Raw genomic sequence first — 17,132 nt, forward strand, 5'->3', positions numbered from 1 at the left:
AGGAACAACCACCAAACATAAACACATCAAGCAAACATTCACTTACAACCACTAAAGGAACATCTCTGTTGTGGAGAAAGAACCAATCACTCCATTGGGGAAGGAAACAAAACATCTTCCTTGAAGTTCTAACGCCAAACTAGGATCAGGTAAAGCCTTAGCTAGGAAGCTACAGAGCCACTTCCATGGAACTCAGCACGGATAAGATCCATCATAGAAGAAACTCTATTGGGGGACTTATCAGGGGAGAGGATATGAAACTCTATGGGGAAGAGCCAACAAACAGAAATTTCAACAATCAACATATTCCCTCATATCTGCTGGAGAAACATCTCTGCCGAGGAGAAGGAGACAACTACTCCGTTGGGGAAGGAAATAAACATCTTCAACACCAGCTCTGCTAGGAAGAAACCGTCCAAGAAGAAGGAAGTAATCAGGCTCTGATCCGGCAACTCCACTGGGGAAAGACTGTTGGCGACTGACCTGGGGATAACCTGTAGGCGATCAGCTGGAGATAATCTGCTGGCGAACCAACTGGGGGAAGTCTAATATGAGAAACCCTACTAAGGATGAGTGATAAGCAAACTTTCTGGGGGGAAATGTATGCAAATCCGTTGGGGATAAGCTACAAACCAACTTGCTGAAAATTTCTACTCATGCTGGGAAATCCTGCTCAACACTGCGGGAGATTTCCACTCATAATGAGGGAAACCCAACTTCCTCGAAAAGATAGCATATCAAATTTTTTTTATCAATCCATACGGGATTTTAGGTCAGTCCACACAAGGGATGACAACCATATATTTGATAAAACACAGATGATAGACTTAGGCTCACTAGGGAGTTGAGGATGTTAGAAGACCAAGACCATAACTCCAAACTCCCTGGGGAAATTGGTGGTGTATCACCCTTCTTTACGCTCACTGAGGAGACAAACCTGAAAGATGATGAAGAGGATATAAATATGCTAGGAATATGAACAAATGTCTTACCCTTTTGGAGATCGTACTATCCTTGGGAGAGCACTGGAGACATCCTTTTTTATCCTTTCAGTCAATGTGAATGTTCACTTTGTTTAAAAATAGTTTATAAAAACTTTATTTGTTTAAAACAATGATATTTATCAATTAAAACATGTAAACATTTGTTAAGCAGAACAAATAAGAGTGCAAAGAATTGGATAAAGGCTCAAATTTATTTGGTAGAATGGTAGTCTGCAAATGGCAAGACTCCATGGATCTTTTACAAATCTGAAATTGGTGATATATATTGGAAAAAGGGATACATTGAACATAATGACCGTTTCTCCACCAACTCTGAATCCACTATATTTAAAGCTTCAGTTGATGATGACTTAAAGAGAATCTTTGACAGATGACAGCTTGTAGAGCAAAGTCTTGTCAGGATGCAGTTACTTGCCAAATCCCTAATTTTTGCCTAGATTGCCCCAAGGTGAGGTACTCAATCTAGCGGGATATATAATTCCTTTTTTTATGTCTCTAACTTTTGCCTGGATCGCCCTTTCGGGTTTTCAATCCACCGAGACACTCATTTTTGCCTAAGCCGCCCTTTCGGGTTTTCAACTTAGCGAGCTATTCTGTTTTTATTTTAGGCGAAGTATTTCTTGACTGCATCTGAATTCACAGGACGAGTGAAATCCTCCCCATCCATAGTTGTAAGCATCAAAGCACCGCCTGAAAAGGCTCTCTTAACAACATATGGACCTTCATAGTTTGGAGTCCACTTGCCCTTGGAATCGGGCGCGAAAGACAAGACTTTCTTGAGCACCAGGTCACCTTCTCAGAACACACAAGGCTTGACCTTCTTATCAAAGGCTTTATTCATCCTTTGCTGATATAACTGACCATGACACATGACATTTAATCTCTTCTCTTCAATCAAATTCAATTGGTCATAACGACTCTAAACCCACTCAGCCTCAGTCAACTTGGCTTCCATCAAGACTCTCATTGATGGGATCTCAACCTCCACGGGGAGCACAACCTCCATGCCATTAACAAGAGAGAAAGGGGTTGCCCCTATTGAAGTGCAGACAGATGTACGATAGCCATGCAAAGCAAATGGCAGCATTTCATGCCAATCCTTGTACGTAACAACCATCTTCTAGATAATCTTCTTGATGTTCTTATTAGCAACTTCAACAACCCCATTCATCTTGGGTATGTAGGGAGAAGAATTATGATGTGCAATCTTGAACTCACTACACAGCTCTTTCACCATCTTGTTGTTCAAGTTAGATCCATTATCAATAATGATCTTGTCTGGCACACCATAATGGCATACGAGTTGATTCTTGATAAACTTCACAACCACCTGCCTGGTCACATTTGCATATGATGCCGCTTCAACCCACTTGGTGAAGTAATCAATTGCTACGAGAATAAATTTGTGATCATTTGACGCCTTTGGCTCTATCATGCCAATCATGTCAATTCCCCACATAGAGAAAGGCCATGGTGATGAAATCACATTCAGAAGTGTCGGGGGAATATGAATCTTATCCGCATAAATCTGACACTTATGGCATTTCTTCACATATTTGCAACAGTCAGACTCCATTGTCAGCCAATAGTAGCTTGCTCTCAACATCTTCTTTGCCATGGCATGTCCATTGGAATGGGTACCAAATGAACCCTCATGGACTTCAGTCATTATCAGGTCTGCTTCGTGTCTATCCATGCATTTGAGCAGAACCATGTCAAAATTCCTCTTATAAAGCACATCGCCATTGAGGTAGAAATTGCCTGATAATCTCCTCAAAGTCTTCTTATCTTTAACAAATGCCTCAGGCCGGTAAATCTGACTCTGAAGAAAACATTTGATATCATAATACCATGGCTTATCATCTTTCACTTCTTCAACTGCAAATACATGAGCTGGTCTATCCAAGCGCATCACAGTAATATTAGGGACTTCATTCCAAAATTTCACTATAATCATCGAAGCAAGCGTAGCAAGAGCATCTGCCATCTGATTCTCATCTCGAGGAATATGATGGAAGTCAACCTCAGTAAAGAACATCGAAATCCTCCTCGCATAATCTCTGTACGGGATGAGGCCAGGCTGATTCGTCTCCCATTCACCCTCAATCTGATTAACAACAAGGGTCGAATCACCATAAACATCAAGATGCTTGATCCTAAGATCAATACACTCGTCCAAACCCATAATACAGGCCTCATACTCCGCCATATTATTCGTGTATTTGAAAGTTAGCCTTGCAGTAAAAGGAAAATATGTGCCCTGGGGAGTGATAATCACTGCCCCAATACCATTTCCATATTGATTTACAGCGCCATCAAACACCATGCCCCATCGGGAACCAGGCTCTGGCCCTTCATCGAGTGTAGGCTCATCACAATCTTTTATTTTCAAATACAGAATCTCCTCATCAGGGAAGTCTTACTGAACAGACTGATAATCCTCAATTGGTTGATGCGTCAAGTGGTCAGCCAAGATACTACCTTTAATAGCCTTCTGAGCTCGATACTCAATGTCATACTCAGATAACAACATTTGCCAACGGGCAATTCTCCCAGTTAAAGCAGGCTTTTCAAATATATACTTGATTGGATCCATTTTGGATATTAACCAAGTTGTATGATTCAACATATACTGGCGTAAACGCTTAGCAGCCCATGCCAAAGCACAGCATGTCTTCTCAAGCATTGAGTATCGAGACTCACAATCAGTGAACTTCTTACTCAGATAGTATATATCATACTCTTTCTTCCCTGATTCATCTTGCTAACCCAATACACAACCCATAAAGTCCACAAGAACTGTCAAGTACATAACCAAGGGTCTCCCTTCCACAGGCGGAGACAGAATCACAGGCTCAGACAGATACTCTTTGATACTGTCAAAGGCTTTTTGGCAATCCTCGGTCCAATCATGACATTGATCTTTCTGGAGGAGCTTGAATATAGGCACATGATGCGGTACTTTTCGCAAGTATACGAACGCGTCAGAGTAATATAAAAGATTGTCGAATCCAGAGAGACCAAGTGTCAATCTATCGTTATCTATTGTTATGGTGTTTATCAAAGGCAATCAAAATAGGTGTTTTTAGAGTTTGCAATGAAAAGTAAAGTATTGAATAAAGTTTTATCAATTAATAATCTAAGTACTTGCTAACAGAACTACTTATGGGCAATGTTTTCTACTTTGAAAAGAACTAATTTAACAGAAACTGTAGCTTTCGCGTATTCAGAACCGAGTTGTACTCCCTAATCAAACCCTCTTATTGTCACTTATAAAAAGGCGCGCATTGCGTTAGAGTAGTAAACCTATTTTTAAGAAATATAGTATCTTGACTAAGTTGAAAAGTATTATAACCTGGAATTCTTAACCAAAAGAGGTTCTCACGAACCAGACTCTAAACTTATAAACGCGTCCGAAAATAGTTTTAAAATCTCTTTTCTTCTTCAGTTAAAATCTCCTAATGAACTAAACAAAGCGCTTTCGCTGTTTTTTGAAATAGTTAAAAACAATTAAGTTTAAATAGACGTTGGACGACTTTCGATCTTACCCAACGGAATTGAAGTGCGGGAAAACTTAAGTTGAAAGTTAAAATAGCCCTTAAGTACTACTACGAACAATTGTACGGATTATCGGTTCAATTACGATCCTTACATTATAACCTTATAAATTTAGTTAGACATGGTAAAGTAAAAGTGCATTAATTTAAATAAAAGTAGTGCGAGTGCAGAAAGTAAATAAAAGTAGTGCGAGTGCGGAAATAAATAATTTAAAGCGAGTGCGAGAAATAAATAATTTAAAGCGAGTGCGAGGAAATAAATAAAGTAAAGGTGAGTGCGAGGAAATAAATAATTTAAAGCGAGTGCGAGAAATAAATAATTTAAAGCGAGTGCGAGGAAATAAATAAAGTAAAGCGAGTGCGAGGAAATAAATAAAGTAAAGCGAGTGCGAGAAAATAAATAATTTAAAGCGAGTGCGAGAAATAAATAAAGTAAAGGCAAGTAATAAAAACCTGCTCCAATCGGAGGGTTGAATAAATTGCAAAGCGGAAATGAAAATGGCGGCAGGATTAACTTCCTTCCAAAGTGCTCCAAACTCGATTACAGACTCGATCACAGACTTGATTACACAATTGTGGTAACACTCCAATGCGAAGCGATTACCACTTTAAAATACTGAATATATGCCTAAGTGAAACAAAGTTGCTCTGAGTTTGCCTCTGTTCTAAGTTTGGATGATTGTAAAAGTGATTTCGAGTTTCTATTTATAAGCAAGTAAAAAGATGGAAATGACTTGGATGCCCTTCAACTTGAAAATGGGAGGGAAACTTTTTTCCTCTTGTGGCGCCCGCCACAAGGCTATGGCGTCCGCCACAAGGCCATTTTGAGGCGCCTTAGTGGAAGTAGTGGGGAACGTGGCAGTTGAGGGAAGTTGAGCTTGGACACGTCATGGAAGGGTCTATGGCGCCAGCCATGGGGTAGGCCACAAGTGCAAAATGCTGAATTTTAGGGTTTTTAGCTCTTTTTCACTCCTTTTCTCGATCGGGGCTCCGATTAAAGTAAAAACCTGAAAACAAAGGAAAACATAGCAATAACACAACAAAATAACAATAAAACAACTAGAATGCATGTGAAATCAGAGTCGAAAATACGGTAAATTTCAGTGTTATCAAACTCTCCCACACTTAAACCTTTGCTTGTCCTCAAGCAAAACATTAAAAAGCTCATAAAAGAAAAACTGGTGTAAACGAGCGCTTCAGGTAAAAATTCTAAGTTCAAGTCGGGATGCAGTGATAGGTACTAACTGAGTGAACTAAGGGTATCATGATGACACTAATCCGCAAATACGGACATAAACTTCATTCCTATATTAACCAACCCACATTATCCCACGATACTTAGGCCTGCCTCTTCATCTCTTTTTGTGTCCTTTTCATTCAAGCGCAATCACATTAAGCCCGTTATCCGTACATGCTTCATAGTAGAGTGACCTGTTTGTGATTATGATCTGAGAATGGGGTTTCTGGCACATAAATATGTGTAAACCCTTTTATTGGACCCAACTGTAGTTGTGGGGGATCAGATCGTAATCCGCCCTACCGAGTTCAGTGCCAGATACCTCTGAACCAACTAACAGCGGGTAAGTTTTTCTTTTTCTTTTTCTTTTTTCTTTTTTGTAGCAATTTTTTACAATCCTTTGGTTTAAATGACTTTGTGAGGGTCACCTATACCGGAGTTGCCTTTTTGCTTTCTTTTATTTTTATTTTTATTTTTGTTTTGTTTTGCTGGATCATTCACTTATTTGCATCGGTCCCCTACGTAGAGGATGCGTAGGCCGGAGCTGACTGCTGAGATAAACTACTGAGGACTTATACAGAAATGATGATTAAGGCCATGGTATATGGGGTTTCGGGAATGATTCCTATATTTACGAAGTCTATGGTGCTAAAATAATATTGATGTTTCGCAAAGTTCTCCCAAGTCACCGCATCCTTACTCAAAACATGTCTTTTAAAACCTGAAAACTTTCGGAATAACATTGTTTTCTTTTGCAAACAAAATTTGGTGGGGCTAAAGGTATGGGGAGATTAGATTGTACTAAAGATCTACTATATTTGGTGACTCGTCAGACTCATGCATTATACTAAAAAATAAAATAAACAACTAAAGGGAAATAAAAATAAACAAACTATCTAAAAACAGCAAAGAAAATGAACAAACTAAATGAAAGTAAAAGAAAAGCGATAAAGGCTCCTCCCATACTTAAATCGAACATTGTCCCAAATGTTTCGAAATAAGATAAGGGAAGAGTTACCTGGCAACCTATTGCTGACCACTGGTGCCTTCGCCATCCTGAGGTGGACGACGGGATCTGGTACGACGACGGTCTCGCTGAACCATCCTGGCCTGCAAGGCATCATGAACGACCCTCACCTCTCGAAGGTTACCTATAATGGAACTCTGAGTGGCTTCAATGAGTGCCATGTGTTGCTGGTTGTATTGTTGCTGACGGGCTTGCGTATTTGTAATCGTAAGCAGGGACTGTAGAACAGGGTCGTAGGACCTGTCTGTCCTTAGCTGCGACTCTTGCATGAAGCTCATGTTGTCCGCCAGTTGTTGTTGGATGGTAGAGAGTAGGTCATCTCGCCTTTGCTCTCTAGCCATGTGGTCACGCCACATCTCCTCTGTAATATAGAAGCCAAGAGTGGTACCTGCAGAAGAAGAAGATGGTGCGGTGTGTGGTGGTGAAGGATGATGGGGGGACACATGGGGTATGGGAGATCTCTCTCTCCGATCATATTCATCATCAGTGTCATGTCCCGCCTCATCAGGAATGTTAGGAGGAAGAGGACCCAAAACAGGTGGAGCATCTAAAGCGTAGGTCCAATTCCTTTCATCTCGTATATCGGTACGTCTAGTGCAAGGTAGAACAACAGATGGGATGGCTACACCATGAACCATAAGTGTATAACCTCTTTCTCTCCTCGAACGACACAATTTCATGTCTCTTAGAAATTTTAGGTTAATTGTGCGAGGAGGTAAAGTGTCTAGGGTAGCCATCTCATTGTTCAGGTTAAGTGCCCGAGCAATAGACATAATCAATCCACCAAAAGAAATCGGTCCCGCTTTATTCAAAGTTAAAGTCATATGAGAAAGCATGAACGGGACCGAATTAATTCGTCTATTTGTGAGGCTTCCTTGCAAAAATAGAAGCTCTCTAGCATTAACCTTATTTGAATTCTCCCGGCCAAAAATAATGCATGCCAACAGATATCTAAAGACTCTGATGGCCGGGTTGTGGATAGTTGAGGCAAGAACTCCTTCAAAAGAGTTTATGGAAGTGTTTGATAAATGCTTCCAGAAGGAAAATACCTCAATTGACCACTCTGAATCCAAAGGGGCCTCACAAATAGCACCGTCTCCATGAGGGATTCCTAACAGACTGACTAGTTCGTCGGTACTGAATTCGTATTCAACAGCAAACATTCTAAATTTGACAGTACCAATTGTGCTAGCAGTGTTAGGGTTGACAATATAGATTAAGGAACTCAAAAATTCAATTGTCAATCGCTCATAGGTGGGTTCTTTGTTGGAAAAGAAATTATACAAACCTAAGTTATCTAATAAATGAAATATGCTATGATAGATGCCTAAAGTGTAGAGACAGGTTTCGTCAACATACCTTGTCGGGAGGATTTCCCGATTTTGCAACCGTTCGATAATTTTTCTTTGTCTATCCCCCGGTTTCCCTCCTCGAAGAATGAATCCATTAAACTCCATTTGAAAGCTCTTGAAAAGTGACGAAGAAGATGAAGTGGAATGTGAAAAGGTTGGATTTTTACAAAATCCGACGGATGAAATCGAAAATGGAAATCGGAATAATGATTTGTACAGTGTGGTGGTTAGAAAGGTATGAGCTTTTTGTGGGTTCAAGGATGTTTTTCCAAGGTGAAAAAATGGGTTTGGAAGGTTGTAAGGTGTGAAAATGGTGAAGGAAGGGGTTCTGCCCCGACCTTTTACCGACGTTGTGCGGGCGCCACAGGTCCTATGGCGGGCGCCACAAGTCCTATGGCGGGCGCCACAAGGCAAAATCTGGCTGGGCCAGATTTTGGTCCTTTGGTTTGGGCTTCTCTTGTCTTTTGGCTTTGAGGGGTCCGAATAGCATTTGTCTTGTGATTTCCTAGTATCATTGGCTTGCATAATTTTTATAGAAGTAAAAATAAAAGATAAAAATAAAAATAAAAACAAAAATTAAATATTAGACTAATAAATAAATAAATAACTGAAAATAAAAAATGCAAATAAAACAAACATAAGGCATATATAGATAAAAGCAGAAATATCAATGTATAGGCATAGTTTATATAATATTCCAAATGCGATAATATAAAATGAGTATGCAAATACGAGAAATATAAAAAAGAAGAGATAAGATAAGATGAAATGGTGAGATCATATAGTAGGGATGTCGTCTTCCTGAGTGGATCCACGGAGCATGGCTATCTCCTGCCTGAGCTCTGCGATCTCCTGATATAGACAGTCGGCTTCAATAGCATGAGTGAGATCAGACACTCCCATTTGTAAAGTGAGGTCAGCCACCTCCTGTTTAAGCTCTGCGATCTCTCTATGACACTCAGCAATCTGGGTGCGTATGTCGGGTGTCTGCAATGAATGATTATTAGAGAAAATAGTGATTTTGGGAGATGGTGGTGTAGGCGTGTATTCAGCAACGGGTGGTGATCTCGGCTCCTCGACGGTCTCTCCCTGGCCCTCTAGAGCATAACTCCAATTCGCTGGATCATGCACACTGGTTATCATAGGATCTGGCAGTGTGAAATAATGGATAGCCTCATTGTCTACCAGCAATCGGAACTGACATGGGTGGAAAGAGGCTCTCCTCATCAACCCTCTGGTCAAACAGAAGTCGATGTCCATGGTAGTGTACCCACAGTAGATCCGAAGATGTGACAGCTTGCGAGACAGACCTAAAGCGACAGCAATCTGTATGATGATTCCGCCCACATGGATGACTCCTTCGGTAGATCTGGAGATACCGCTGAGACTGTATAATAAAAAGTTCCCACATGCTACTGGACGAGACTGGGATGCACAAAATAATAGGAAGATCTCCTCTTCACTCAGTAGTGTCTCTGCATCCGGTCTTCCCAGGAAGGAATGTGCTAATATCATCTGAAAGTATCTGAAGGCGGGGTTATGTATAACATAAGATAGCTGCATAGATGGATCTTGGCTTCCGCCACCTGATATATCACTCAAAAACTTCTCCACCTCCTTACCCAGGAAATATCCCATAGGTGTTTCCGGGATAGCATCAGGAGTGGTCTGGAAACCCAATAGGTCGTCGAACTCTTTATGGCTGAAAGAGTACTCAACTCCAAAGAGCCTGAAAGCAGCATACCCATTTGGTCTAGAGTATGGGTCATAGTCGAATGAACTCAGGAACTCCAATGTCAGGTTCCGGTATGTGTTACTCAAGTCATCAACAAATTCGTCCCAGTGAAGTTGGTGGCTAAGGAATCGGATACTCGGCTTGATACCCAGTGCCTCCATACAATGCTGATCAGGGTAACGTGTGGGTGCCATAGGGCGCTGATATAGAGCGATGCAGCGCTCTCTCTGAGCATTATCTCTATAGGCCACGTGCATGTCATCGAAATCCTACATCCTGTAAAAGTTAAGAAAGTGATCCTAGAAAATGCAAACCATTCAAATTTTTAGTCTCGATGCAAAATAAAATAAAAATAAATGTAAATAAATGCGAAAAAGTAAAATTGAAAGAAAAACCATGGGTTGCCTCCCACGCAGCGCTTGTTTAACGTCATTAGCTTGAAGATTAGAATTTATACACCTGTAGTAGTAGGGATTGGTGGATCAATCAGGGTGTGGCTCGAGTAGTATGCTGGAATGTCTTCTCCTTCATAGAGCTTCAGTCTTTGTCCATTTACAATGAATGGAATACATGTTTGGTTCTTGATTTCTATGGCTCCGGATCTCAGAATCTTGGATACTTCGAAAGGACCAGTCCATCTTGAACGTAGCTTTCCAGGGAAGAGTCGTAACCTAGTGTTGAAAAGGAGAACAGAGTCGCCTACATTGAAGTTTTTCTTTACTATTCTTTTGTCATGATAGGCTTTTGTCCTCTTTTTATATATTTTTGCATTTTCGTAGGCAGATTGCCTAAGTTCTTCTAATTTATGAATGTCTAGGGTACGCTTTTCTCCAGCGGCTAGGTAGTCTAAATTCAAAGTTTTAATGGCCCAATAGGCTTTATGCTCTAACTCGAACGGTAAGTGACAGGATTTTCCATAGACTAGTTGGTAAGGAGTAGTTCCTATAGGGGTTTTGAAAGCGGTTCTATAGGCCCATAATGCTTCTTGAAGCTTCTGAGATCAGTCTCTCCTAGAAATAGAAACAGTTTTCTCTAGGATTTGTTTTATCTCCCTATTGGACACTTCTACTTGGCCACTAGTCTGTGGGTGGTACGGTGTTGCTACTCTATGCCTAACTCCATATTTTCTTAAAAGTTTGTCAAATATTCTTGATATGAATTGTGATCCTCCATCGCTTATGACTAAACATGGTGTTCCAAATCTAGGGAATATATAGTTTTTAAATAGTTTGATTACTACCCTAGTGTCGTTTGTGGGTGCAGCTATAACTTCAATCCACTTAGACACATAGTCTACGGCTACTAAGATATACCTGTTTCCTAAGGATGGTGGGAAAGGTCCCATGAAATCTATACCCCATACGTCGAACAGTTCTACTTCCTGAATGTTTCTTAAAGGCATTTCATCACGTCTTGAAATGTTTCTAGTGCGTTGGCATCTATCACATTTGACAATGCAAGCATAGACATCATGCCACATGGTAGGCCAGAATAGGCCAGCTTGAAGAATCTTGGCGTATGTCTTAGAGGTGCTCGCATGTCCATCATAAGGTGCAAAATGACAATGCTCGATAATACTATTTACCTCTTCTTCTGAAATGCAACGGCGAAAAATGCCATCTTTACCCCTTTTGAAAAGGAGCGGTTCGTCCCAATAGAAGTTTCTCACATCGTGGAAGAATTTCTTCTTGTGGTGGTAGTCAAGATCAGGGGGTACTATATCAGCAGCTAGGTAATTAACGAAGTCTGCATACCAGGGTACATTACTTATTGCTAAGGAATTTTGGGGATGCTCATGAGGATCTAGGTTATTATCTTCAATGTTTTCTACTCTAGCTATCAGTCTACCATAGGCGAAATCATCATTTATGGGTACTAGTTCTGGTTTTAGATGTTCTAGCCTAGATAGGTGATCGGCTACTACATTTTCAGTGCCTTTTTTATCTCTTATATCTAAATCAAACTCTTGTAGTAATAGAATCCATCGAAGTAACCTGGGCTTGGCATCTTTTTTACTTAATAGGTAACGAATGGCAGCATGATCGGTGTAAACTATAATTTTTGCTCCTACTAGATAAGATATAAATTTGTCTATAACGAAAACAACAACGAGTAATTCTTTTTCAGTTGTTGCGTAGTTAAGTTGGGCAGCATCTAGGGTTCTACTGGCATAATAAATGGCATGTAATTGTTTATCTTTCCTTTGTCCTAGAACGGCTCCAACTGCATAATCACTAGCATCGCACATTATCTCAAAAGGTTTCGACCAATCGGGCGGTTTCATAATGGGTGCTGAGATTAATGCTTGTTTTAAAAGATTAAATGCGTCATTACATTTTTCATCAAAAATGAATTCAGCATATTTCATTAAAAGTCCAATTAAAGGTTTGGTTATTTTGGAAAAGTCCTTAATAAAACTCCGATAGAATCCAGCGTGTCCAAGAAAGCTTCGGACTTCTCTGATGGTTTTTGGTGGTTTTAGGTTTTCTATAACTTCTATTTTAGCTTTATCTACCTCTATACCTTTTTCGGAAACTATATGTCGTAAAACTATTCCTTCGGTCACCATGAAATGACACTTTTCCCAGTTTAGCACGAGGTTCACCTCCACGCATCTCTCCAGGATTTTCTCAAGGTTAGCAAGGCAATTGTGGAAATCAAATCCGCAAACTGAGAAATCATCCATAAACACTTCCATGATACCATCTAGGTAATCTGCAAAGATTGACATCATGCAGCGTTGGAAAGTAGCTGGGGCATTACAAAGGCCGAAAGGCATTCGTCTGTAGGCAAAAGTTCCATAAGGGCATGTAAAGGTAGTTTTTTCTTGATCTTCAGGGTGAATAGGTATTTGGAAGAATCCAGAGTATCCATCTAGATAGCAGAAGTAAGAGTGTCTAGCTAGACGCTCCAGCATCTGGTCTATAAATGGTTAAAGGAAATGATCCTTCCTAGTTGCTTTATTTAATTTTCTATAGTCTATACACATCCGCCATCCTCCTTCTAAACGTTTTGCTACATGTTCGCCTTTATCGTTTTGCATGACTGTGATGCCTCCATTTTTAGGTACTACATGCACAGGGCTCACCCACTTACTATCCGAGATCTGATAGATTATACCTGCCTCAAGTAACTTAAGAACTTCCTTCTTAACAACATCACTCATTATAGGGTTTATTCTTCTCTGATGCTCCCCTGAGGGTTTTGAATCTTCTTCTAGCGAAATCCGATGCATGCATACGGATAGGCTTATACCTTTCAGGTCAGAGATATTATATCCTAAGGCTGAGGGGTGTCTTCGTAAAACGTCTAAAAGTTGGTTCGTTTCCTCTTGGCTCAAGGTAGCACTGACTATAACTGGACGACTCATCTTTTCATCGAGGAACTCATATCTCAGGTTCTTAGGCAGTTCCTTAAGTTCTAAGGTTGGTTTCTTAGGGTATGGCATAGGATCTGGGGTAAGGGATAAACATTCGTAAAGGTTATCATCGATGTAGGGTTTCTTAAAGTCATCATCTTCCCTTATGAGAGTTGATGGTAACTTAATTGTTTTTATAATTTCTTTTTGTTCTAATTCTCTAACACATTCATCAATGATATCTAAGGCATAACACGCGTCTCCCATCACAGGTGCCATAAGAAATTTCGAAAGTATAAATTCTATTTTCTCGTCACCTACCTCAAATGTCAACTTTCCTTTCTTGACATCTATTATGGCTCCTGCAGTCGATAAGAATGGTCTACCTAGAAGGATTGGTATATCATTATCCTCTTTGATGTCCATGACAACAAAGTCAGTAGGAATAAATAACTGACCTATCCTAACAGGAACATCTTCTAAAATGCCTATCGCATATTTGACAGATCTATCGGCTAACTGAAGTGACATCTTAGTAGGTTGTAATTCTCCTAAGTTTAACCTCTCACAAACTGCTAAAGGCATTAGGCTCACACTAGCTCCTAAGTCTAGAAAAGCTTTTTCAATGACATGATTACCCAAAAGGCAAGGAATGGAGAAATTTCCAGGATCTTTATCTTTCTTTGCTAATTTGTCCTCGGAAATAGCATTACATTCCAAAGGCTTCGGATCGTCAAGTCTACGTTTGTTGGTAAGGATGTCTTTGATAAACTTTGCATAAGGTATTTGGGTGATGGCTTCTGTGAAAGGGATTTCTACATGAAGTTTTTCTATAACTTTAATAAATTTTTGATACTGTTTATTGATTTGGGTTTGTTTGAGTCTTTGCGGATATGGTATAGGTGGTTTATATGGCGGGGGTGGTACGTAAGTTTTATCTTTAGGTTCTTCTCCTTTCTCTCGACCTTCCTGGTTTCAGATTCCTCTGGTTCCTTTACTTTTTCCGGGGGTTTGGTACATTCCTTAGAAGTTTCGGGTTCACTCAATCTTGGGTTTGGTGGCTCATCATAAGAGTTCCCACTTCGTAGGGTAATGGCATTGGCTTGTCCTCTTGGATTTTATTGAGGTTGTCCAGGGAATTGTCCTTCAGGTGTATTCTGAGGGGCTTGGTTTAAAGCTACCTGAGAGATCTGGGTTTCAAGCATCTTGGTATGAGTAACTATTTGGTCAACCTTGATTCCTAACTGAGCAATCAATTCGTTAACATGAATGTTTTGGTTCATGAACTCCTTGTTTTGTTGGGTTTGAGCGGTGATAAAATTTTCCATAATTTTCTCAAGGCTCGGCTTTGGTGGCACAGGTTGCATAGGTTGATTCGATCTTGGGGCTTGATAACTAGGTCTCGGAGGTGCATTATTTTGGATAGGGTTATTATTTTTATAGGAGAAGTTCGGGTGATTCCTCCATCCAGGGTTATAAGTATTCGAGTATGGGTTCCCTTGGGTGTAGTTCACTTGCTCGGAGTGGGTTTCGTTTAATAGACTGCATTCTGCAGATTGGTGTCCTTTGGTTCCACATATTTCACAATCCGACGAAACTGCGGCTACAGTATTCGGGTTTATGCACATATGCTCGACCTTAAGGGCTAATGCGTCCATTTTAGCTTGCATCATGTCTATAGAGCTTAGTTCACGCACTCCTCCTTGGGCTTCCTTCTTCTCAACTGTCGCTCGTTCGACTACCCATGATTGATGGTTTTGAGCCATATCTTCAATGAGGGCACTAGCTTCAGGATAAGGTTTGTTCATCAGAGCACCGCTTGCGGCAGCGTCGATGGTCATCTTCGTGTTATATTGAAGTCCATTATAGAAGGTTTGAATGATTAACCAATTTTCTAAACCATGATGTGGGCATGCTCGTAACAACTCTTTATATCTCTCCCAAGCTTCGAACAATGATTCTCCTTGGTTTTGGGTAAATCTAGTTATATGGTTTCGAAGAACGACAGTCTTACTCGGGGGAAAATATCTAGCAAGGAATACTCTTCTAAGGTTATCCCAAGTCGTAATAGAATTGGGTGGAAGGGAATCTAACCATGATAGGGCTTTATCTCTGAGGGAAAAAGGGAATAATCTTAAACGTATTGCCTCAGGAGAAGCTCCATTGGTTTTAAAAGTGTCTGCTAATTGAAGAAATATTTTTAAATGTTGGTTAAAGTTCTCGGTAGCGAGACCTGCGAATTGTCTCTGTTGCACTAGTTGCAACAGGGATGGTTTAAGTTCAAAATTATTAGCTGGGATAATTGGGTTTACTATACTAGAACTAGGTTCTTCATTTGATGGTTGAGTGAAATCTTTAAGAGGTTTTTGGTTTTGATCTTCGGCCATAGCTCTCTTAATTCTATGAAAGAATAAACATGCGCGAGCGTAACGTTCAGGTTCCGCCAGAGGATATACTAAGCTTAAACTTCCGGTGCTGCGAGTTTTTCACATTGACCGACGGGAAATAACCTAAGTCTAAACGATATAACAACAGGAAAATGAAATTTGATGAAATTGGTCCCCGGCAACGGCGCCAAAAACTTGGTGCGGTGTTTTTCGCAAGTATACGAACACGTCAGAGTAATATAAAAGATTGTCGAATCCAGAGAGACCAAGTGTCAATCTATCGTTATCTATTGTTATGGTGTTTATCAAAGGCAATCAAAATAGGTGTTTTTAGAGTGTGCAATGAAAAGTAAAGTATTGAATAAAGTTTAATTAATAAAGACAGGGTCGAATGTAATTCACGTAATCAATTAATAATCCAAGTACTTGCTAATAGAACTACTTATGGGCAATATTTTCTACTTTGAAAAGAACTAATTTAACAGGAACTGTCGCTTTCGCGTATTCAGAACCGAATTGTACTCCCTAATCAAACCCTCTTATTGTCACTTATAAAAAGGCGTACATTGCGTTAGAGTAGTAAACCTATTTTTAAGAAATATAGTATCTTGACTAAGTTGAAAAGTATTATAACCTGGATTTCTTAACCAAAAGAGGTTCTCACGAACCAGACTCTAAACTTATAAACGCGTCCGAAAATAGTTTTAAAATCTCTTTTCTTCTTAAGTTAAAATCTCCTAATGAACTAAACAAAGCTCTTTCGTTGTTTTTGAAATAGTTAAAAACAATTAAGTTTAAATAGACGTTGGACGACTTTCGATCTTACCCAACGGAATTGAAGTGCGGGAAAACTTAAGTTGAAAGTTAAAATAGCCCTTAAGTACTACTACGAACAATTGTACGGATTATCGGTTCAATTACGATCCTTACATTCTCACCTTATAAATTTAGTTAGACATGGTAAAGTAAAAGTGCATTAATTTAAATAAAAGTAGTGCGAGTGCGGAAATAAATAATTTAAAGCGAGTGCGAGAAATAAATAATTTAAAGCGAGTGCGAGGAAATAAATAAAGTAAAGGCGAGTGCAAGGAAATAAATAATTTAAAGCGAGTGCGAGAAATAAATAATTTAAAGCGAGTGCAAGGAAATAAATAAAGTAAAGCGAGTGCGAGGAAATAAATAAAGTAAAGCGAGTGCGAGAAAATAAATAATTTAAAGCGAGTGCGAGAAATAAATAAAGTAAAGGCAAGTAATAAAAACCTGCTCCAATCGGAGGGTTGAATAAATTGCAAAGCGGAAATGAAAATGGCGGCAGGATTAACTTCCTTCCAAAGTGCTCCAAACTCGATTGCAGACTCGATCACAGACTTGATTACACAATTATGGTAACACTCCAATGCGAAGCGATTACCACTTTAAAATACTGAATATATGCCTAAGTGAAACAAAGTTGCTCTGAGTTTACCTCTGTTCTA

The 17,132-nt window shown here is 39.7% G+C and overlaps 1 non-coding gene across 1 annotated transcript; it reads left to right on the forward strand.

Moving 5' to 3' along the window:
• The first annotated feature begins 15,166 nt into the window (after nt 1-15,166).
• LOC127124034 (small nucleolar RNA R71) lies at nt 15,167-15,273 on the forward strand. Its single transcript, XR_007803678.1, has one exon. It is a non-coding gene; the product is annotated as a small nucleolar RNA R71 (small nucleolar RNA).
• The last annotated feature ends 1,859 nt before the right edge of the window (nt 15,274-17,132 follow it).

This window comes from Lathyrus oleraceus, chromosome 2 (assembly GCF_024323335.1).
Source record: "Lathyrus oleraceus cultivar Zhongwan6 chromosome 2, CAAS_Psat_ZW6_1.0, whole genome shotgun sequence".
Classification (NCBI taxonomy): domain Eukaryota; kingdom Viridiplantae; phylum Streptophyta; class Magnoliopsida; order Fabales; family Fabaceae; genus Lathyrus; species Lathyrus oleraceus.